Source organism: Arachis hypogaea, chromosome 14 (assembly GCF_003086295.3).
Source record: "Arachis hypogaea cultivar Tifrunner chromosome 14, arahy.Tifrunner.gnm2.J5K5, whole genome shotgun sequence".
NCBI lineage: Eukaryota > Viridiplantae > Streptophyta > Magnoliopsida > Fabales > Fabaceae > Arachis > Arachis hypogaea.
The window spans coordinates 3096291-3119916 of record NC_092049.1 but is presented as its reverse complement, the minus strand read 5'-3'; the positions used below and the strand labels follow the sequence as shown (position 1 = coordinate 3119916).

The 23626-nt window shown below is 34.0% G+C and overlaps 1 pseudogene; it reads left to right on the top strand.

Annotated features, from left to right (window-relative positions):
• Positions 1-13477: 13477 nt before the first annotated feature.
• On the top strand, positions 13478-17001 carry LOC112740629 (probable receptor-like protein kinase At1g11050; annotated as a pseudogene).
• The last annotated feature ends 6625 nt before the right edge of the window (positions 17002-23626 follow it).

Sequence of the window (23626 nt, the reverse complement as noted above, 5' to 3'; positions counted from 1 at the left end):
TTGATACACTAGTGTTCTATTATGTGATTGTACAAAAATGGAATGTGAAAGAACACAAAAAAATTAATAACTATATATTTACATATATTGTTTCACACATTTTTATTGTATATTATTTTAATGAATATTCTATATAAATAGTTAACTTTTTATATATGTAGCATAATTATTCGTTATATAACTTTACTTAAAAAGCTAGCAGTAAGTGGTTTTGAATAATGACTCAAAATTAGACAATTTTAATAGATTAAAAAATAAAAATATATAATAATATCTATAATTACCTTAAAAAAGGAAAAACTAATGTTCAATACAGCCACACTACTAAAATCAATATTGTCAAATTTTCGTTATTGGATAAAAATATCAATATGTCACGCACCCTTAGCTTAATTTTTAAATTTATTATTAAAACGTGAGTTTATTTATTCATTTTATTATTATTAAAGTGTGAGTTTAGATCATTTTTATCAATTTTATATATTTATTATAAAATAAATACTTTTAAAAATATTATTTGTACACTAAAATTAATCACTAACATAAGTCATTACAGTGACGGCGGATCCATAAAATTTTGATAGTGGGAACAAAATATATTAATTTTTATAATAAAAATATTATGTTTACATAAAAAATTAGCTATCAAATTATCTACTATGAATTTGTGTGTGTATATATATATATATATATTATTTAACTTATTTTTAATGTATATTTTGTATTTCAAGATTTATTTTGTACAAATAATTATTTTTAGGGTTAATAAGTACTTTTTTTGTCAATAACGTCTGAGCTCAAAATCAAAATCATCCCCGACCTTTTTTTCTTATTAAAATCATCCCCAATATTACAAGACGTTATAAAATTGTTCTTTTTTATCACAATTTTATTTTTTGACAAAATTACCCTTAACTATTAATAAAAAATAAAAAATATATTAAAAAATAAAAACATAACCCAATCCCAAACACCACCCCATCCCATCCTCATCCCCTTAACAAAAAAAAATGAATCCCCATCCCAATCATCACCCCCATTCCCATCCCTTTAAAATTTTTAGTGATTTATTTTGTGGTTGTTGCTACTGAATTTGCTATTGTTGAATTTGCTGAATTTGTTGTTGTTGCTGTTGAAGAAGAGAAGAAGAATTGTTGTTGTTGAATTTGATTGTTGCTGTTGCTGAAGGAGAGAAGAAGAATTGGGATTTTTTGGATGGGAGAGGGAGAGGAAGGGAAAGTTCGCAAAGAGCAGAAGGAAGGAGATATCAAGATCCAAGGCCAGTGAGAAAACCCAGCTTCTTGAGTCTTGATCCAAGGCCATACCTACCTAGTAACATTAAACCCTTGAGAATCAAGATCCTGAATCACCTCCTCAATATCATCATCACTATTTGTTCCGAGGGTTACCTGAAACTGGAGGTCGATCTCGGATGAGATCTTTGGTACTGGTCGGAGATTACGTGTCCGGCTGGCTGGTGGCGGCCGGAACTGTTGTGTCCGACTTGTTGGACTTGCTGCACTGCTGATTCTTGGCCACCGGAGGGTGGGGGTACCTGCAAGAGACTCCGATGCTTAAGTTAGCACGGGTATTAAGCAGGTTTTATGTAGAATCAGAGTATGAGTTATACCTGGGTGCTCCAGTGTATTTATAGTAGATGGGGCTGACTGGGATTTTCGATGATATGCAAAAACATATTTTAACTTATATATGTTAATAACTTGGGTTTCGGATAATTTAAAAAAAACATATGCTTGTGACCTTTCTGATAAGATAAGTTAGTTATCTTATCTTCAAGGGAACCGCCTTTATCTCTATAGGCTTGGATTGCTTTTGGATTTGGATCGTGTTCCTTCATTTGGGCCCTTTACTGGGCTTTCCTGTCGATTTGGCCGAGTTCTTCGTAAAGAAGTCGGTCCGCTTGACCTGAACAGGTCGGTTGCTTTGCTACTGAACATCCCGGTTCGGACAGCTCGACCCAGGGTATGAACAGTGCCCCTGCTTGAGCTCGGTATTCTTTTTGAGGCCGAGTTCTTGACTTCGGTCCTTCTTTAATGAAGCCGAACTCAAGCATTTTGTCGATTCCTTTGTAGAAGCTTTTTGAATGTAGAACGTTTTCCTCTAAAAGCGCGCGCTTTTATATCGGCGCTTTGGGAACGTGCGAGGGTTTAATGCCTTTTAATTTTAGCATTAATTGCCCCGTTTCCTTTTGGCTCTTTATTTTGATTTTGAAAATCCCGAAACGGTTTCTCTTCTTTCGCCCTTTTCGTAACTTCGCATTTTTCCCTTCATTCTCTCGCTTTCAACTTTTCTTTGTATTGCGGTGTTTGTTTGATTTTTCTGAAGCCTCTGCTTGGAGTTCGTAGTTTCGCATTTCAGCCCAGCGACATTTTCTTTTGCTCGTGTCTTTTCTTTTGCTTCGATGTAGTGATTCCAGATTTCGCCGTCCCTCTTCACCTTCCCTGAAGTCTGCTGCCTTTTCAGGTTGGTACTAACTTTCTTGCTTCTTTCACGGCTTCATCTTTAGTTTTTTTTGGTGAAGCTTTTGCTTTTGCATGTCTTGAAAGTTTGAACCTTTTCATGATTTTGCATTTGTTTGTCGCTGTAAATGCGTTTTTCTTGGCTTTCTTTTGTGTTGGAGGTCGGCACGCATTTTAGTAAAGGTATTGAGATTCCTCTTTTGTACAGGATATTGTTTATGATGGTGTAGTACTGTGCCTCTCTTTTTAACTTCTTTGCCTCCTTTTCTTCTGCGGGGAGTGTTCCTTCTTTGAGGTAGTTGATTATGGGGGTCATCCATCCTTGGTCCTGACTTGTTATGGCCAGGACTTTTTCCTCTTCCGAGATTGACGAGTTTTGCAATATTTCCTGGATGAGGCTTCTATTGTTGCCCCCTGGTTTGGTGCTGGCTAGTTTTGAGAGTGCATCAGCTCGGGCATTTTGTTCGCGGGGTATGTGGCAGATCTTATATTCCCCGATTTGTCCGAGTAGTTCCTTGGTTTTATCCAAATATTTTTTCATGGTGGGGTCTTTGGCTTGGTAGCTCCCTGTTATTTGTGATGTGACCACTTGTGAATCGCTGTAAATGTTGAGTTTTTGAGCTCCGACCTCTTTAGCCAGCTTCAAACCAGCTAATAATGCTTCATATTCCGCTTGGTTATTGGAGGCCGGGAACCCGAACTTGAGGGAGAGCTCAACTTGGGTTCCTTGGTTGCTTTCTATTATCACGCCTGCGCCACTTCCAGTTTTATTTGAGGAACTGTCCATGTAGAGATTCCATTATGTGGGAGTTTCCAGGGTATCTGTGAATTCTGCGATGAAGTCGGCCAGATACTGTGATTTGATGGCCGTCCGAGCTTCATATTAGAGGTCAAATTCTGACAACTCGACTGCCCATTGTAGAATTCTGCCTGCTAAATCTGTTTTCTGCAATATTCCTTTTATGGGCTGGTTAGTTCTAACCTTAATGGTGTGAGCCTGGAAGTACGGGCGGAGTCGTCGAGATGTTAGGATGAGAATATAGGCAAATTTTTCTATTTTCTGGTAGTTCAGCTCGGATCCCTGTAGTGCTTTGCTAATGAAGTAGACGGGTTGTTGCCCATTTTCGTCTTCTCTGACTAGTGCTGAGGCTATCGCCCGGCTTCCTACTGCGAGATATAATATGAGTGGTTCTCCTTCTCGTGGTCGGGATAGGATAGGTGGCCGTCCTAAGAACTCCTTGAAGTCTTGGAAAGCTTGCTCACATTCTGCCGTCCATTCGAACTGTTTTCCCTTTCTTAAAGTAGCATAGAAGGGGAGAGATCTTATCGCAGCTCCTGCTAAGAATCGGGATAGGGCGGCCAATCTCCTGTTGAGTTGTTGTACTTCTTTGACACAGGTTGGGCTCTTCATGTTGAGTACAGCTTGACATTTGTCTGGATTTACTTCAATTTCCCTTTGTGTGAGCATGAAACCCAAGAATTTGCCTGCTTCAACTGCGAAGGTGCATTTTGCGGGATTGAGTCGCATGTTATGCTTCCTTATAGTGTCAAATACTTGAGCCAGGTCGGACAATAATGTATCTTCGCTTTGTGTTTTTATCAACATGTCGTCCACATAGACTTCCATGATTTTTCCGATGTGATCTGAGAAGACTTTATTCATTAGCCTTTGATAAGTAGCTCCCGCGTTCTTGAGACCGAAAGGCATCACGATGTAGCAGTAGTTCGCCTTTGGTGTTAAGAACGAGGTTTTTTCTTAATCTGGTGGATACATGGGGATTTGGTTGTATCCCGAATAGGCGTCCATAAACGAGAGGTATCTATATCCGGAGGAAGCATCTACTAGAGCGTCAATACTTGGGAGTGGGTATGGATCTTTTGGGCAGGCTTTGTTGAGATCGGTGTAATCGGTACACATGCGCCACTTTCCGTTTGATTTTTTTACCAAGACGACGTTGGCTAGCCATAGTGGGTACTTAACTTCTCTTATGAATCCTGCCTCCAGTAACGTTTGTACTTGTTCTTCCACAGCTTGGGATCGTTCTGGTCCGAGTTTTCTCCGATTCTACTGCACCGGCCGAGATCCTGGATAGACCGCCAACTTGTGGCACATTAGCTTAGGGTCTATGCCTGGCATGTCTGCGGCTTTCCATACGAAGAGGTCGACATTATCTCGTAAGAATTGTATCAGTGATTCTTTTGAGTCTCCTCTTAGGACCGTGCCGATATTAGTCATTTTGTCCGAGGTGTCTCCAATATGAACCTTCTCTACCTCACCTTCTGGGTGCGGACGGAATTCTTCTCGACGCTGAGCTCCGCCAAGCTCAATTGTATGAAACTCTTCTCCTCTGCCTTTGAGGTTTAAACTCTCGTTATAACAGCGATGTGCCATCTTTTGATCTGCTTTTATCGTGGCTATCCCCTCTGTAGTTGGAAATTTCATGCATAGATGCGGAGTTGAGACTATTGCGCCGAGTTGATTGAGTGTTGTCCGACCTATGAGAGCATTGTAGGCTGAACTTACGTCGACCATAATGTAGTCTATTTTGAGGATCCTAGATTGGTTCCCTTTTCCAAAAGTAGTGTGTAGCGATACATATCCCAGCGGTTGTATCGGAGTGTCCCCTAGTCCAAACAGATTGTTCGGGTATGCTCTAAATTCCTTTTCGTCTAAGCCGAGCTTGTCGAAGGCTGTTTTGAATAAGATGTCAGCAGAACTCCCTTGGTCTACTAGTGTGCGGTGTAGATTGGCGTTTGCCAGTATAATAGTGATGACCATGGGATCTTCGTGTCCCGAGATGATGCCGGATGCGTCCTTTTTAGTAAATGTTATCGCCGGGATGTCGGGTGCTTCCTCCTTTCCCTCAACATGATATACTTCTTTGAGATATCTCTTTCGGGACGATTTGGAGATCCCACCTCCTGCAAATCCGCCGTGTATCATGTGGACGTGTCTTTCTGGTGTCCGAGGTGACCGTTCAGCTCGTCCATCATCTTCGTCTCTTCGTCTTTTTCTTTGGTCATCATCCCGGGTGGCCAGAAATCGATCTAATTTTCCTTCTCTTACCAATTTTTCTATGATATTTTTCAAGTCGAAGCACTCGTTGGTAGAGTGCCATCGAATTCGATGGTATTCACAATATTCCTTCCGGTTTTCTCCTCCCCTTTTGCCTTTGAGTGGCCGCGCTAGGGGGATTTTTTCTGTATGGCAAACTTCTTTGTACACGTCGACCAGGGATGCTTTGAGAGGAGTGTAGTTGTGGTATTTTTTGATTTTCTCACCCTGTCGATCTTCTTTCCTTTTGGAGTCCTTGTCTTTGTCTCGGTAGGAGGCCCTAGATTTTGAGGTTTCTCCCAGCCGAGCGTTCTCTTCCATGTTGATGTATTTTTCTGCTCGCTCCTGCACTTCGTCTAAGGAGGTAGGATACTTTTTTGATATAGATTGGCTAAAAGGTCCCTCTCGTAAGCCATTGATAAGCCCATGATGGCGGCCTCTGTTGGTAAACTTTGTATGTCCATGCATGTTTTGTTGAATCTTTCCATGTAGTTGCGGAGGCTCTCCCGATCTCCTTGCTTGATCCCTAGTAAGCTGGATGCGTGCTTTGCCTTATCTTTCTGGATGGAGAATCTGGCCAGGAACTTTTTGGCCAGGTCGTCGAAGTTTGAGATGGACTTCGGAGGTAAGTTGTCGAACCATCTGATCACCGTTTTCGTGAGAGTTGTTGGAAAAGCTTTGAGCGAACGGCATCTGAGGCATCGGTAAGGTACATTCTGCTTCTGAAATTGCTGAGATGATGGTTGGGATCTGTAGTGCCATCATACAAAACCATATCCAGGAGCTTGAAATCTTTTGGGATTTTGGTCTTCATGATTTCCCTGGTGAATGGATCCTGTTCTTTGCGTGAATTTTCCTCAGGAGTGGTCCGAGGAGCTTTTGATTTGAGGTCGGCCTCTAATTGCTGTAGTTTTTCTTCTAGATCTCGACGTCGCCGTACCTCTCTTTGTAGATCCTTTCCGATCTCCCGTTGTTGCTGGGTTTCTTTCTCAAGTTGCTTTAAGCGATCTTGAAGTGCTTCCATGGCTCCCGGATTTGGTGAGTTTTTGTCCCCGTTGGATTCCGGAGTATCCTTTAGCGTAGTGTCCGCGTTCTTGTGCGGTGTTCTGTTCTCCAGATCCGAGTCGTGGTCGTTGTCATGGCCGTCCGCCATGGTTTAGGGATGACTTTCAGGTTCCCCGGCAACGGCGCCAATGTTCCGAGGGTTACCTGAAACTGGAGGTCGATCTCGGATGAGATCTTTGGTACTGGTCGAAGATTACGTGTCCGGCTGGCTGGTGGCGGCCGGAACTGTTGTGTCCGACTTGTTGGACTTGCTGCACTGCTGATCCTTGGCCACCGAAGGGTGGGGGGGTACCTGCAAGAGACTCCGATGCTTAAGTTAGCACGGATATTAAGCAGGTTTTATGTAGAATCAGAGTATGAGTTATATCTGGGTGCTCCAGTGTATTTATAGTAGATGGGGCTGACCTTTCTGATAAGATAAGTTAGTTATCTTATCTTATCTTATCTTTATTTTGGGTGAAGTCAGCTTATCTTCAAGGGAACCGCCTTTATCTCTATAGGCTTGGATTGCCTTTGGATTTGGGTCGTGTTCCTTCATTTGGGCCCTTTACTGGGCTTTCCTGTCGATTTGGCCGAGTTCTTCGTAAAGAAGTCGGTCCGCTTGACCTGAACAGGTCGGTTGCTTTGCTACTGAATATCCCGGTTCGGACAGCTCGACCCAGGGTATGAACACTATTGTTATCATATATGAACCAACGCTCCACACCAAGCCAAGCATGGTACATAACCCACTCCCTCAGTACAGAACCCTGGTTCCACACCATGGTACATACACAAAGCTCATATTTTTCCCTCTTTTTCTTATCATTTCCATCAATTCTAGCGATAGACAGTAATATGGTGCAAACTGGGTACCGAAAATTTCCACTCAAATGGCTCACAGTAACCCCAACCCCTTTAGCCCTATCAGTGTTGTTCCTAACACCCTGCGGCAGCAAGCACCTCACAACTTCTTGCGCCACCAAAACCGTCCTCGTCGTTATAAAAAACGAACCGTCTTTGTTCAAGTTCTTGAACCCAAAGTGGCACCGAAAATGAGTCAAATTGGAAACCTTGTGTGGTCTCAGATTTAAACCCTTCACGAACACAATAATGATGTTGCTCTCTCTATCAAGGCTCGCCTCGTAATAATAGACACATTCAAGTTGGTGGGGGTTGATGTGGTGGTTGGTGAGTAGAAGGAGGAGGAGGTAATGGTTGGGGAATTGGATGCGATGTTGGAGTGTGAAGGAAGGGGTGGAAGAAGTGAGAGGCGTTAAGGGGTCAAGAATGGAGTTGCTGATGGCAGAGGAGTAGAGGAGAGAGAGCGCGAGGGGAGGGCGGAGGAGGGTGGCGGTGTTGAAGTTGAAGAAGAGGAAGAAGCTGGGTTTTCTCACTGGGAAGAGACATCGGAGGTGGGGTGGGGGGAGGGATTTTTTGTTTTTGTTTTTATTTTTTATTATTTTTATTAATTGTTAAAGGTAATTTGGTCAAAAAATTAAAATTGAGATAAAAAAGATGATTTTATAACGTTTTGTAACGTTGAGGATGATTTTAATAAGAAAAAAAGGTCAGAGACGATTTTGATTTTGACCCAAGATCTTGGGGACGAAAAAAAATACTTAACCCTTATTTTTATGTATACGTAATATAATTATTGGTATAATTATATTTTGTTATTATAAAATGTGATTAGTCTTTAGAATATCTAATTACAAATTAAAAACTAAAATAGTCATTTAAATAATAACATATAATTTAAAATTTTATTTTTTTATATTTCATATTTCAAATAGATTGAATAATTTTTCATTTGACAATATAATTAAAATGTCTCTTTTTTATATATATGTTGTTAAACAATTATTTAAAAATATTTAAAACCTATCTTTCATACAATTAGCTCTGATCTTAATGATATTCACAGTTGAAAAAGTTTATTCAATTAGTGTAATCGTTATGAAAAAAAAGTAAAACTAGTTTCAAAAGAAAAAAACACCAATAAATAGATAATATTCTTTCAAGTCAATTTTTAAGAAAGAACACCAATCTCATTTAAATTTGAGAATTTATCATTATAATAATACATATCTAATATGAAGTTTTTAAATTGATTATCAAGTGTCAAAAGTTGAATACAAAATTATTATGGAGTCAAATTTAATAATTTAATAGGAACAAATAAATATTATTATTATTATTATGTACTATTTAAAAAATTTTAAATTATAGTGGGGGCAAACGCCCCACTACAATATAAGTAGATTTGTCCTATTATTATATATTTATGTATAAATACATGTATTTATTTAACTTATTCTCAATTCGTATTTTATATTTTGACTTACATTTTATGCTAACAACTGATTTTAATAAATAATTTTAGTGTACATATAACATTCCTCTAATTTTTTTATATGTCAATCTATCACATTTGTTATCCTATCCGATAGTATTGTGTTGAATGTTTGAAAATTGAAATGTTATTCTTATTCGTAATGCTTAGTGCAGAAAAGATGGGGGGAATAGAATTGAAGGTGTACTGAAAAAATCAAAGTGACGGTGTTGGTAGTAGTAAGATGTCTAATGGGATAATTGAAGGGGCAATATGTAAGTGAACCCAGCCTGATCCATTCTCCTTTTATACCCTTCTTTCTTTCCCTTTTTTTCCCCTCCCTCTCTACTGGAAAACTTTACTGTGTTTTTTTTTTTTTTGAAAGACTCTCTTTGTAAGGATGTGACCAAAGTTTCTTAAAGCCCTAAAGCAACAAAGGCCTTCTTTTATTTGTTTACCCACATTCCTATCTCTACAAGTGTGTGTTTGTCAATGACAATAAAATAATGATTAATTACCGAAATACCAAAAGAAAAAAATTTTGATCAATTGCCTTCATTTTTCTTGATGTCATTTCTCTGATTTACTCCAACAATTAGTTGCTAATCTTGTTTCTTGATTATTTTTTTTTTTGGTGATAGTATGAAATGAAACCAAAGCCATGATATTAAGATTCAATTTGTTTGGCAGAATTTCAATTATTATTAATTAAGTTAAAGCTGAGTTGGGGCTGACCAAGTGCAAATGAACAATGAAAAAAAAAATAAAATGTTCATTAATTTAATTTAGGTTTGGAAAAAGAAGCACTAAAAAAGCGATGCATATGTGAGTAGTTCAGAGCACTTCTTTCTCTTTTTTAAAAACGGAGCACTACAACCTTACATTTTCAGTCACATTCGTAAAACCTGCAAAATAAATCTTCATTTTATCATTAAAGCCCATCAAACATGCTCTGTCTAATAGAAATAAGAGATAAATATCAAATCAATATCCGAAAGATTCTGGTTGATAAAATGATATTTGACTTTTATTATTAACAAAATAACTCCCAACAAATTTTAAAAGTCGACAAAAACACCTAAACATGAAAGCATGATGTCACATTAAATGAAAAACGTTTATCTAACAATAAGAAGAGCTTCAATGATAGCGGCAAAGAACTTCGATTGTGTTTCCAGCAAGAAGGGGAGCTTGTGTAACACCCTAACTTTTAGCACGTCATGATCGTACCAAAAGTAAGGCGTTACTAACCTATTTTCCTTTATTATCTATTTAATATTGAGCCTTTACATTGTTATCACATTTCAGTTTTTAAGAAAGTTCCACAAAATTTTGTTTCTATTAATTAAAACTACATATCAAAGATCTTCAAATAATAATCATTACATAAATACTATTAATAATAAGTGCTATACAAATAAATTCAATATAAAACTCGAATACAATATCTATCTCTATGGATAAAATAGAAACTAAAGCAACAAGGGCGAGAGAATTCTATAAAAGCAACAGGAATCATAAGTAAATCTACTAATCGTCCGCAGCTTCATACTGAGTTTTCGAACCTGTGTCACTGAAATGGTAGAAGGTTTTGGGGTGAGAACAAACCACACGTTCTCAGTAGGGAATGGGAATGCCGTAAAAGTAATGAATATAATGCCAATAAGTAACTTACTCAATAAAACTATTTTGTTAAATCTTTGGAAATACTTCTTACTTTTACTTTATATAATTAATTACCTTCTTTAAAATTTTCGAAAACAAATCTCAATAACAACCTATTAGCACAAGAAACAGATCAACGCACAAACAAATTGCAACAAGACAAACAGCACAATCATAGAGAAACAAGATAAGCAAATACAACCAAATGCAAATGCGCAAACAAGGATGATGCATGTCTAGTCCTATCAAGACCATGAGCTCATGTGTCGGTTGCCTACACGCTCCCGACATTACCCGGGCACAAGTCCCAGATATGGCTTTCCAGATGCATACAGTGTGCTTATAAGTCTTACGGCTAGGCCGCATACAATATGACTTTCAAATCAATGTGCTTACATCTGGAAAACAGTTCTCAGTGTGTGGGCATCCCCATTCCCCACTATGCATTTGGCACTAAAGCCCAAACAAAGTCGCATCTGCTCTCCTGTGGTAGACAGTCTTTTAAAGCTTTTTCATTATCTTTGCCCTCTGCTCTCCTGTGGCAGGGATCCCCTTCAGTTAATGTATTCTTTTAATCTTTGTTCTCTGTTCTCTTGTGATAGAGATTCCTTTAATTATCTCTCTTTCATTTACTTTTCGTTCTTCTTCTTTTCTTTCTTATCAAACCGAACTCATATCATAATTTAAACGAAATCTCTTCTCAAAAGATTGGATTTAAAACATTATACTTTCCTTAATAAATTGGATTCAAAATAGAATAAATCTTTTCTTAACTAAATAAATCTCAAATAATTTAATTTTCCAAAACCAAATCTTTTAAAATAGCATTTCAAACAAAGTCTCAAATTTTATAAAAATTTCGGCCGCATCTCGCCTAGAACTCGGACTTAGCCACCCTTACGAGTTTCCTCTTTATCACCAACCCTTTTGTCAGTAGTTATCATAACAACAGATTCTCAATAAACAACTCATCATAATTTAGTTTAACGACTATCATTCTATCACCAACTAAAATTAGAATTTCCATCAATCATTCTTTAAAAAGTAAATCCGTCCATCTTCAAGACTTCTAACTACAGTGGCAAAACCACCTCATGATGCCTTCTCTCTCTCTTCACAGACGTTCTGTCTCTCTCTTCACACACGTTCTCTCTCTCTCTCTCTCTCTCTCTCTCTCTCTCTCTCTCTCTCTCTCTCTCTCTCTCTCTCTGTTCGGCTCCTCCTCGGGGTGGCTCCATGACAGCTCGCAGCGGTGGTGCGACGATAACAGCTCCATGGAGGTCCGGCCGCGATGGTGGCGCATGCAGCACGAGTTCCTCTCCCTTGGTGCATCCCTGGTTCGCGTCTCTTCCCTTCGACGGTGATGGCGTGGCTGACGATGATGGCTTTATGGACGGCGACTTGGCAACGGTGGCGACGGAACTTCGATGACGGCAAGGCAGTGAGCTAGACTTCAGCTAGGGTGGCTGGGCGGCGAGTTCGGTGGCAGATCGGTAGCAGGGCGTAGCGACAGTTCCCTCTCTCTCTCTTTCCCCCCTTCCCCTCTCCTTTCTTCCCTGCTTCTGATCCCTTCTTTTCTTTCTTTCTTTGATGGGTAAGAGTTTTTTGGGGGAGGGGGGGTGAATGGCGGCTGTTAGGGTTAGAGTTTCAATTTGGGGATTTTTGGTAGTTTAGGTAATTTTTAATAAGATTAGGAGTAATAGAGTAATTAAAAAACTAATTTTAATCCAACACTAATATTTATACAAATACTATTTAATTATCTAACTTACAAGTTTATTTTCAAATAAATACTCTAATTTAATAATTAGAGATAATCAAATTAATTTTCTTTAAAATTATAAAATAAAGTTAAAAATCTAATTATTCAACTTAAAGCATATAAAACTCTTGTTATTATTCAATTACTAAAGTTTTGAATCATAAATAAGAAATTTTTTAATTTATATATAATATTTTTAAAATATAATCTTAATTAAATATAATAAATCATAAATAATTTATTATTTAATTTTCAAAAATCCAGGGTCTTACAGTTTGTAGCTGCGACAATGGTATTTCCACATCTCAGTCTCTCTCAGTCTCGCAGCCCACCTCTCGTTCATCTTTCTCTCTTCCTCTCTAGCTTGAAGAAGAAGAGAAGATTGAGAGAAAAATAGAGAAGAGAAGAAGAAAAAAGAGAGAAGCGAAAGACGAGGGCACCGGCATAGGGAGGACTGCTGCTCGTTGTCATCGTCGCTGTCACAATTGCAAGGGGAGGAAGCTCAAAAAGTAGAGAGAGAGACAACTTGAGAGAGAGATGCTGAGAGGGCACGGGCACGACAGAGAAGAGGAAGGAGGGAGCTATCTCGTCGTTGCCGTCATGCACTGTCACCTCCCCTAGAGTGGGTTGGAGCTGCCGCCTTCGACACAATAAACAGAACATGAAGAGAGAGAGTGAGCTTGATCTTCGCTTCTTTTCTCCTCTGTTTCTCTCTCGGTCTTCTTTTCTGCTTTAAGCTAGAGAGGAAGAAAGAAAGACGAACGAGAGGTGGAATGCAAGACTGAGAGAGAACAAGATGCGGAAATGCCATTGTCACAACTGCAAGCTCCCTTCCTGCCATAAACGCCATCGGAGCTCTCTGCCGCTATCACTAAAGCTCCTCTGATTGCCAAATCAGTGTTTTTCGTTCAATGCATGTGACGTCATGCTTTTACGTTTGGATTATTTTGTCAATAACAAAGGTCAGGTATTATTTTGCCAGTATCGAAATCTTTCGGATACTGACTTGATATTTACCTCTAAAAATAATAAAAGACCACCTAATTATTTTTTTCACTTAATTATAATAATAAAAATAATAAAGGTCCACTTAATAGAACATTTTAAAATATTTAAATCCTTAGGAGTTGGTTGTCATGGATGATTATGGGAAGACATGTATGTATAATTATTAGTGTTAAACTCATGAGATGTATCCATTTGTATTTTAATTTGACATAATAAATTGGACATAATATTTTGTGAAAATAATTTTTTTAAATTTAATATAACACTATCATTATCATTGTGTAATAAATGTAGTAAATATGTTATTTCACATCTATTCAATATAAATTATAAATTGAATAGTTTGACATTTATAATATCTTTATATCATAATGGAAAAAATCTGAAAAAGTAAGAACATATACAAATATATTATTACCATATTAATTTTACACTAAATTTTATATCAAAAGTTAATAAAATTTTATTGATAACTTAATATTTTACTAACTTCATTAGAGAAGCAACTATTGTATGTTATTGTGTTTCCTGTTACACATTTCTTTCAAGTATACAATTAGAGTTATATATAAATAGTTATATTTACAATTAAAAATGGTATAAAAATGCAAATCATAACATGTTATTAAAATGAAAAAATATTTTTCATGCTTAAATATTATCAATAGTTAATTGTCAATTTGATACCCAAAAAATTCAAGTGTTAACAAAATGGTATTTGACAAATATTATTGACAGATTGGCCCCTAAAAGATTATTAAGTTTGACAAAAGTGAAAAACCTTTAACTAAGTTGGATGACCAACCTTTAACTAAGTTTGACAAAAGTGACCAACCTTTAACTAAGTTTCCTTACCGAAACTCTCATCTCTACTTCTTCGTCGTCATCCCTTAGTCTCTTCTTCTTCTTCCTCGATTTCCTCACACCCCAATCACCTTAGTCATAACTCTTATCTCTTCTTCCAACTTAATCACTCACTTAAAGAAGCAACTACGTAAAAAAGACAGGACAAAGGCGAAAACGGTTGTATGGACAACAATTCTTCATCAGTTCTGTCACCTCCTCTTCTCTGATTCTCTCTCAACCTCTCAGGCTTTCAGCATAGCGTCCTTCTCCATTCATCTTGTACCCGGTGACGTTAGCAATGGCTTCTTCCATCGTCACTGGCATTGTCACCTTCTTTCTTTTCTTTTTCGTTCTCTCTCTCTCTCTCTCTCTCTCTCTCTCTCTCTCTCTCTCTCTCTCTCTCTCTCTCTCTCTCTCTCTCTCTCTCTCTCTCTCTCTCTCTCTCTCTCTCTCTCTCTCTATATATATATATATATATATATATATCCTCTCTTTGATGACAGCAAAAGTGGCGACAATGGCATATCTATAGATCGGCTGGAGTCGACAGCAGAAGCAGCAGTACATATGAGACGTAGATCTGAGGCAGAGGATGGAACCTAGCAGTAGCAGTGACAACACGATCCTTTTTCGCTGTCGCCCTCCTCGTTCCTCTTTCTTCCCTCTCTTCTTTTCTTTCTTTGATTTTTTAAATGGATATAGTGGTTTGATGTTGAGATTTAAATTTAGATTTGTTGTTGTTATGATTTTTATTTGAATTTGGATTTGTTGTTGTTGTGCTACCGTGTGTTAAGCAAAGAGGAAGAAGAAGATTTTTTTTTTTGTAAAAATTAGATTTAATTGTTGGTACTTTTTAATAAATAATTGTAGGAATAATTTTTATAATTATAATAATTGTTGACTGCCAGCTCAACGTTTAGTGTTAACGTTATCCAATTTAGTTGGCGGTTAGTCACTTTTGTCAAATTTAATAATATTTCAAAGATTATTTTGTTAATAACATCTTCAAGGCACTATTTTGTTAGTGTCTAAGTCTTTCAAGTATCGAATTAGTAATTAACTCTATTATCAAAATCTTCTTTGAACACGACATTGTTGTTGATGATTTTGGATTGTCGTCTTTGTCTAAAATTAGAACCTTCAGGCCGTTGTGACTCTTAATTCTTGACAAAACAACGTAAAATTGCCCATGGGTAAATAATAATTTTTATAAGTAAAGCCCTACATGCGATAATAATTGATCCTGACTTTTGTTGATGGTCATTTGCAAAGCACACTGTTAGTGAAATTGTCCCTGTTAGAACTTAAATGAGAATCCTAAATTCGAAGGTATCAAGTCGATTATTGGAATGTATATTTTGTCACCAATATTTCTACTAGTCATTATCGTAGCTCCAATTATGTTGTTGCCAAGTTCGTTGACTATCAACCTTGACCCACTATATAAACCTAAGGTTTGGTCTATGTTTCGCAATAGCATTACAATGAGTCTTGGCTTCAAAGCTAACTTGTGATTTGGTAATCTCAAACATTTGATGTCATTTAGAAACTCGGATATGAACCACTCTTATTGTACATCTTCATTCTCATTGACTTGACATGTGTCAGAATTTAAATACAACTTCCATGCTTAGAAAGATTGTCAATACAAAATCATTTAACTTCTTAACACTCTCAAGTGTGGATACAAGTGACATGTTTTGCAACAATTTTAGATATGCAAAGTCTACCAAATAAGAAAGAAAGAGTCATTAATAATTGTAATCAATAGATCATCTAAAATTTTAACTTTTAACTCGTCACCAACAGCTAAACCAATATTTCTATTTAGGACTCAAGTGAGACCAAATACAGGGTCAATTTGGTTCAAGTTTGAGGACCTAGTGAAGGCCACTAACAATTTTTCAACCCATAATTTCATTGGCAGAGGTGGTTCTAGCTTAGTTTACAAGGGAATTCTACCTGATGGCACAATGGTTGCAGTAAAAGGATAGAAGAGTCGGATTATCAAGGAGATGAAGAATTCTACAGGGAGGTGGAGATTATTAGCAACTTGAAGCACCACAATCTAGTGCTGCTAAGAGGGTGTTGTGTGGTTGATGAAGAAGAAGAGGAGGATTCCGGGTACAGAGTAAGCCAAAGATATCTTGTTTATGATTACATGTCAAATGGTAGCCTTGAAGACCATCTCTTCTCTTCCATGGACAACTAAAATGCAAAAATCACTTACTTGGTCTAAAAAAAAGAGCATAATCTTGGATGTGGCAAATGGGTTAGTCTATTTGCACTTTGGAATTAAACCTGCAATCTACCACAGAGATATCAAAACCACCAATATAGTGCTTGATGCAGGTATGAATGCAAGAGTTGCGGATTTCGGGTTAGCTAAACAAAACTTTGAAAGCAGATCTTTGATAAATACAAGAGTTGCTGGAACTCATGGGTACCTGGCACCAGAATATGCACTTTATGGCCAATTATCCGAAAAGAGTGATGTCTATAATTTTGGTGTGGTTATATTGGAAATATTGTGTGGAAGAAAAGTTCTTAATTTATCTTCATCTGGAGCACCTGCATTCTTTATCTCTGATTGGGTTTGGTCATTGCTGAAATATGGTAACTTAGAATTAGCTTTGGATGCTTCTTTGTTATTAGATGAAAATTTTACTAGTAGGAAAATAATAGAAATATTCTTAATGGTTGGTGTTCTGTCTTCTGATCTCATGTAGTAGCTGATTCAAGGCCAACAATTTTGGATGCTTTGAAGATGTTAGAAGGGGATATTGAGATTCCACCAATTCCATAGGCCACTGGTTGTTGGGCACCATGTGTTTCCCATAATTATAATTAAAACATAAATTTGGATTATATCATATTAACTAAAAAGCTTTGTATATTGTCACAATATTAAGTATATGTTCTGTGTTAAAGATGACAATTTTTTTCAGCAGAATGAATATCTGTGGAGATTTATCCGCTAGAGAGCAAGTTTGGGAGGCCTTTTTTTCTTGTGGGTAGCGGGTATGGGTTTTATGGAAAGTGGCCGTTATAAGATTTAGCAGCACTTTAACAGATTTTACTGTAACAAAAAGTGGCTAACACAATTGATACCTAAAAATAAAAAATAAGAATTTTAGAGTGCGTTTGGTTTGCGTTTTTATTTTCTGTTTTTTATTTTTAGTGTTTTCTATTTTTTTGATTTTGTGAAAAAAAAAAGGTAAAAACAAAAAATAAAATTTTATTATTTTCACTTTTTCCTTCACAAAATTCAGAAAATAAAATATACTAAAATTAAAAATAAAAAATAAAAACGTAAATCAAACGCAGTCTTATTCTGCGAGAATGCTAGTTTGATTTTGGTATTAATACAATAATTAATTTAATAATACTTTAGTAAGTACTCAAAGAACTTTAAGAAACACTCGTTTTTATACTATAACAAATAACGGATTTATTTGAATTTAAATGTATAAAAAAATAATAAAGTTTAGTATCACTTGAATAACTATACAAAAGATAAATATAATTATAAACTTATAAATTATAATCATATGTGTAAAGTGGACTAAATCCCTATTTTGGTCATTGAAATTCACGCGATTACTTATTTTGGTTCCTAAAATTTAAAATTACTTATACTGGTTCTCCAAATTTAAGTCCGGGCACCAATGTGATCCCTCGACTCTTTCTGGCGATGACTGGGCAAATGAAATCCTGAGATAACACCCTCTCTACCATGCTGGATGATGAGTAAACGACGTCGTTTATCCTTAGCGTCCAAATAAATATACGTCGTCTAAGTAGACAACATTGGTAGTGCGTGGAATCTCAAAAATTTGACTTATTTAAAAGAGTTGCCTACTTAGACGATGTTTTTAATTTGTTTGGATATCAAGAATAAACGACGTTGTTTACTCATTATTCAGCGTAGTAAAAAAAATGTCATTTCAACATCCTGTTTGTCTAATTATCGTCGAAAAGAGTCGAAAAATTACATTGGTGTCCAAATTTAAATTTGGAGGACCAGTATAAATAATTTTAAATTTTAAGAACTAAAATAAATAATCGCGTGACAGAAACCAAAATAAAAATTTAGTCTTGTAAAGTGTAAACACTACAAATATGTCGAAGATATTATAAATGAAATGAACGTGAGCTTAGTTGTTGTGTCAAATCTAATTAATTATTAAGTAGAACTAGACACCGTTAATGATGAGTCAATATCAGAATTCAGAAAGAACATGAATAATTGTATAATACACTTTGCTCTACCAAATATTGTTTGACTTTAAAATGAGTTAACAGTGGATAAAAGTGTTACATTCCACTTTCATTTAAAATTGGACACTCTACTATACAGATTAAAGTTATATAAAAAAATATAAAATTTTTTATAATTATTTTTTATTATTTTATTATTGTTCAAAATACGAGTCTTAACTTTTTAAATTTCTTTTTCATCTCATAAAAAAAAATCTATAAACTTACATTTTTACTATATAATTCACCTAAAATTAGACCTCTCGAATGAGTGTACTTGAATAAAGCAATTATTTGGTGTAAATAGAGAGTTTTTTACTTTTTATTTTTTATAAAAAAATTTTGCATAATAATAATTTTTAATAAATAAAAAATATTTATATATTTTATATTAAATTATTTAAGAATAAAAAATTATTTTTTCATTTAAAGTATTGTACATTAAAGTATTGTTATTTAAAGCATTTATTTATATATTAGGATATTTTGTATTTATTGAAATCTATTAATGCTCTTCTTTTATATTAGCTTTTGATTTTTATTTAAGAAAAAGTATAGGTAGACAATGAAAAGATTAAACAATGTGAACAATAGAGATATCAGATGTTCATTTCACTACGTATACGGATGGTTATTTTAATATTAAAATTTAGATGGTTAATTTGGAGGTGTAATGTATTTTTATTTAATTGGTGGTTGTTAATCGTGTTATTCAAAATAGTCATTGTTTATCTAGCACTCCCCTTTTATATAAGTGTGACTCATTCAATAAATACATAAGTACGAAAAGACTATGTCATTTAAGTTATAATTTATTGACATATAAATAGAGAGTTTAATTTTAATGTTTTAATGTAAAAATATTTTATATAATTGTGTATTTATATTTTTTTAATGATTGTTTAAACAATTAACTTAAAAATAATTATTTTTGGAGAAAGTCTAAGGGTTAACATTTTTATTGAAATTTGGTCGACACTTAATCATAAAAAAATGATTAATTCTACACTATTAAATGTCATTTCACACTATTAAAAATATTGATAATGACTAATTAATAATTAAACATCACAAATTCTAGTGGCTATTAAACTCCTCTTATTTTTGCATATGTAACACTACGAATAAATTCGTTCGTATAAAACTATTTTATACTAAAAGTAAATTAAAATTAAATTCTCCATTGACCTCTGTCACCTCTCCATACATGTTACATGTTGTCCCTCCTTCTCCTTTCTCTACTTTTTTTTTTCCCTTGATATTTTCTAGTCTCTTGATGAAAATCCCCGTATTTTCAGATAGGTTGAGTGTGTAGCCCGCTGCTGCTGTTTCAATCTTGTCGCCGCCATTTCCTTCAATTGCTTGCTCGGCCATCCTTTCAAGGTTTACTTCTTTCTCTACCCTCATTCTTGTCCGCTAGTTAATGCTATCTTCTCACTGCTGGTCTTCTACGTGCTCGTCTAGAGGCATTTATGATTCACGCGTCGTCTCTCCTGCCCTTTCTCCTAGCTCTTGTTCGTCACGATGCCTATCCTTCTTCCCTCTGTTCAGTCTTCTAGCACTGGGAACTCCCAAGTCTTCTGAGTATTTTGGCTTGCTGGCATCCCTACACGCCATGGCCATAGGGCTTTTGCAGGTTCCTTTTCCGTGTCCAATAACCCCGCAGTTGTAGCAGTAGCTTTGTTGGAGTCTTTCATACTTGATGCTAATTCATGCATTGTCTTTGTTGGCTCTTTCAAGATAGAAACCAGTCTGTAATGGGCTTGTGATATCTATGGTTGCTCTGAATATCAGAAACTCTCTTGCTAGCACTCCATTGATTTTGGGGTCTTCAACCTCATCCAGAATACCAATCATATATCCTATCTTCCTTGCTGTCTCCACATTCATATACTCCTCAGGAACTCCATAAAGTTGTATCCAAAATCTGCACAGTCATGGCTGATTTCATACATTGATTCCTCTTGCGTCCATTCCTGTAAATTTAGGAGGTTCCCTTTGATACTCCACAGTCCATTCTTGAGAACCTTTTGTTGGTCTTTGAAACTCAGCAACAGTTTGTTCCTCCCTACATCCGTGATCATTAGGCCTTCAGAGTTGCCCCATATGTCCATCAATGTGTTCTTGATAACTTTGAACTTGATTTCTTTCTCCATTATAACTTTTCCCACCAAGTTGAGGCATTCTGGGTTATATTTTGGACTTTTTTCCTGTTTAAGGCAGACTATTTTACCTTCTATCGGGTATATACCGCAATTACTATCGGGTATATACCGCAATTAGCTATCACGGTATAGAATGTTCGGAGCTTGCTGGTTTTGTTATGCAGGTATGTGGGTGAAGGCTGGGTTGACTAGATGGCTGCTATTAGTGAGAGTGATATTAAAGGTGAGAGAAAATATTAAAGGTGATTTGATTATGGGGAGAAGATGGGTTATGAAGCTAATGGTGGTGGCACACTGGTGTAAAACACAGCTTTAACCGAAGAAAAACCTAACAAGCTACAAGAAGATTAGGGTAAGACAATAATATCTATCTACTTAATCTACTTCTTTTTTTGGTGACTCCTAAAATTGAATTTTTTTTCAATTAATAAAAGTAAAATATCAATTTCTGAATCAATTTTTTCTCCAAAATGAATGCATTTAATAAATAATACATAATTATACTCATTTAAAAAAATATTTTTATTATAATTATATAAAATCAATATTTAATACATTATTAAACTACTTATCAATTATCAATCAAAAATATTTTAAATCATTTTAATAATAATAATAATCTACTCCTACTTAATATATATTAAACTTGAATTTTTCCTAACTAATGAAAGTGAGGTGTCAATTTTTTATAAATTCATTTTTTCTCCAAAATGAAAGTACTATTCTCTCTTCTAAATTTATTTTAAAAAAATATTTTTATTATAATTATATTACAATTAGCATTTAATGAATAATACATGATTATACTAATTTAGAAAAATATCTTTATTATAATGATATAAATTCAATATTTAATACTTTATCAACTAATAAAAGTGAGGTGCCAATTTTTCATGAATTTATTTTCTTTCCAAAAAAAAATTACTATTCTCTCTTCTAAATTTATTTTAGAAAAATTATAATTCCATACTGAATAGAATATACGTGACAAATTAAAAAATTTTGACAAGTTAATGGAATCAAATCATATTTCTATAATATATATATAAGAATGTATATTTTTATTTAGATTTCTACACTTAATGATGGAGTTGACGTGGCATATTTCTGAGCGTGTTTCTTAATTTATTTTTTATAACTCATTGAATACAATTTATTACAGTAGATTAACTCATCATAATGAAATTTTTACATTTAATGATAGAGTCAAAGTAGCATATTTTTCACTGTGTTTCCTAATTTATTTTATTTAACTCATTAAATATAATTCATTATGATGAATTAATTATATCAACTAATTGATTTAATTAGATATTTAAGTATCACATAATTTAAAATTATGTATATCAATTATTTGATTTGATTTTTATGATATATAATTTTAAGGAATAAATTAAAATAATATAATTTATTACTTATTTAAATTGAATACAATAAATATAAATTAATTTAGTTAGAAGTTTACTATTTTCTAATCTTTTATACATAAAAATGACAAAATAAAATTGTAAAAATAATCTTTTTATCACTTTTGCTATTTTAATTTTTCTTTCTTTGCTTTTTTTTTACGTGTAATTTTATTTTACATTAACTTTATTTATTTAATAACAAAATATACTCATACTAATTCTATCATATAATAATATATTTTTCTCCTATGTTAATCAAGAAATTTCAATAATTATCAACTACATCTAATGGAATGACTGAAAAGTGAGAACTACGAGAAGTTAAACCTAGGTTCAAAAGCTGAAATAAAAGAAAGAAAATACTAAATATATGATTAGAGAAAAATATATAATAATGAGAAATATACTAAAATTTGATTTTCTCCCAACTAATAAAAGTGATGTGTCAATTTCTCATGAATTTTTTTCCAAAATGAAAGCACTATTCTCTCTTCTAAATTTATTTTAGAAAAATATCTTTATTATAATTAGCATTTAACGAATAATACATGATTATATTAATTTAAGAAAATATCTTTATTATAATTATATTAAATCAATATTTAATACATTATCAACTAATAAAAGTGATGTGTTAGATCCTCATAATTAAATTCATTTTTCCTCCAAAATGAAAGCACTATTCTCTCTTCTAAATTTATTGTAGTAAAATATCTTCGTTATAATTATAATACAATATTACAGTTATATTACAATTAGCATTTAACGAATAATGCATAATTATAATAATTTAAGAAAATATCTTTATTATAATTATATAAAATCAATATTTAATATATTATTAAACTAATTATCAATCAAAAATATTTTTAATCATTTTAATTATATTGATACAATTCTAATTCTCATTCATTATGCAATAATTGTATTAGTAACAAGTTGTTACGTTAATGGTGACCTATTTATAATAATAATAATAATAATAATAATAATAATAATAATAATAATAATAATTAAATGCTAAAATAATTGCTAAACATTGTTTATCTAGTTTCAATTAGTTAATAAATTTAATTTTAGTTGCTATATTTTATTTTCTACATAATTATGTTAATTATCAATCATTATACATCAAATTAGTATTTAATATATAATTATATTAATTATCAATAATTTTTTTATAATTACACATCAAATCAGCATTTAATACATAATTATGTTAATTGTTAATAATTTTAATTTTCAATCATTATAATATAATTTTAAATTAGTCGTAATTTTTGGCAAGTTGATATTGTTATCTACATTAAAAAATTAAAACAAAAATCTATGATTCTAATCATGATAAAAATGTATATGATATAATAATGGCTTACTCAATCACGGTAAATATATGATGTATAACGTAAATAATAAAAAATTAACTTAATAATAATTAATTTATATAATTATTTTTGTTCTAATAAAGTCTATATATAGTATTTTTTGTGGTTCGTGAGCCTAGATTTGAGAATAAACTCATTTTTTTAATTTATTATTTTTCCTTGACTACTTCGTAGAATAAAGAATGTATTTTTGTTTTTCATCGAAGTTGATC